The following is a 2,255-nucleotide window of genomic DNA, read 5'->3' as shown; positions in this document are numbered from 1 at the left end:
ACGGAAGCACGCAACCACCGCACGTTTTCGCTGCGTGGAGACGACTTTTTTCCAGGCTTGTGAAAGCAGCTGTTGCGGGTGCTCCGTCTAAAACACGAGCCAAACATCATTGTCACTTATTTTAATCTAGACCAGAAAGTCTATGTGAATCAGTGATTGTGTCACCTCGACTAGAACGCGGTTGTTGTTAAGTATAATTCATTTTGTTGATTTCTTGACTGTTAATATCTGCCAGATGTGTTACAAATGAAGTGCTATTTCGATGAAGTTGAGATGAGCTTAACTGCTTTACATCTAGCCAGCTGCCCTTAAACCTTAAACCAACGAAATTGAAAAGTTTCTCGTCCACCTTTTGCACATTGTGCCAAAGAAAACGATAGGCCTGATTTTTCTTCATTCCCATTTTCAAATTTTATAAACATATGTGTGATAATCACCGAACGCTGGCAGCAGGAATGTAGGAACAACACCGAAAATTCCCTCTTTAATTTTGGTGTCCATGTTACACTTGAATAGTTCTATAGTTTCTGACAAAAGGACAAAAGAACAACGTTTCACTACACTATGTGATGGGTATGTTACAACATATAAAAAATATAACATAAGATAAATTGCAACGAAAGGATAGCCTAGAGACAGCGTTGCGGGAAATTCCCGAAGTCGAGATCTCTGTACTAGTGGGTTCGTGCCATTACGTATAGTAGGGTCAAAACGACATGAAGCAGGATGCAGTTACGAAAGCGGCTACGCTGGAAACGGCGCGGTGGAGATAGTGGTTGGGTTCGAGGTGGGACCATCGCGAACTGCAGCAATGAACGGCGGTAGAAGGGGTCCTCACTCGATCCTAACCGCTACGCTCCAGCGCAATCCCCTTCGAGCGCAACTGCTTACGCAACTGCACAGTGGTTCATGTCATTTTGACTCCATTATGGTTTGTAAGTACCATGATCAAACGAGACAAAAAATACGTTTCGTTTTCACCGCAATACTTGTGCACTGCGTTCAGAATCGCGCCAATATATATTTTCCTATGTAGTTCACCAAAGTTTTTCTCGCTACAAACACTTAACGAGAAAAATTGTGGATTTGAGCGACACAATCACTGAGCAACAAATTTTTGGAGAAATGTAGTAGTGTGAGAGGTGAAAAAGTTAGGCAATTGAAGCAGGAAAAAGAATAGTGAAAAGTGGGCAGTAAAGATAACTAGAGGAAGAAGAGAACAAAAATGGAAAGCGACCAGTGAGAGCCAACGGTGAAGAACCGACTAAAGAAAAATCACTCCCAGATACGGCTACAACATTAGAACTCACTTCTAAATGGCGACTATTAGGATGACGAGTCCCACGAAGGTCATACTGTAGAATGAAAGATTATAAAAAAGAGAATCAGTAAATCGTTGACGATGCAAAAGGTTAGTGCTAGGTGAGTAAGAGAAATCGAGAGTACGATAGTATGAACGGTTTCTTGTAAGCTTCGTTCTATCGTTTTTGTTAACTACTAGATACTACTAGATTATCAATACATCTAATAAAAATCGGCCTGTTGTAAACTTAGTGGTATCGTTTTCGCCAATTATTGGACATTAAAGGCATCACCCCACGAATCTGAGATGGTACGGATTTCAGGTGGAGTATTCGTGGCGTTTTTTTACGGCAATTACGAAGAAATGGGTGATTCCCTCCGTTTTCCTTCATGGCGTGAAAACTACGCCTACCCTTGTAGGACACATTACGCTGCGCCCCGCTTTTGGACGGAATCACCCACTCTCCATAATCTACTACCCCGTATACGAATACTCCACTTAAAATGCGTACCAGCTCAGATTCGTGGGGTGATGCCTTTAAGTGAGAATTGCATAAAGCGGCTGAACTGAGGGAAAAAAAGAGAGATAACTCAGACATTAGCAAGGGTACATTTCTTCTGCGGAAAAAAGTCCCTTACATACCCCTAGAGGATACTCTGATAAAATAATGGTGTATTTCTGAACAGTATTTCAGAAATGATATATCTTACTATAATAGTAGAACAGTGGAGAATTCATATTCCCTCGAGACTTGCTCTTCGGGTAGTGTGAACATAGGTTCGTTTTTGGATCGGCTGAGGGAAAATATTATACTACAATTAAATAATTTATTAAATATTATTAAAATGTTATATTACATTACATATAATATGAAATCATCATTTTAAGTGCAACATACTAATGCATCCCATCTGGTGCGTAGACGCAAGTAGCGCATAAGAAATTAAGTGCA

The sequence above is a fragment of the Necator americanus genome, chromosome V (genome assembly GCF_031761385.1).
Source record: "Necator americanus strain Aroian chromosome V, whole genome shotgun sequence".
NCBI classification, from domain to species: domain Eukaryota; kingdom Metazoa; phylum Nematoda; class Chromadorea; order Rhabditida; family Ancylostomatidae; genus Necator; species Necator americanus.
Note: the sequence above shows the minus strand (reverse complement) of the source record.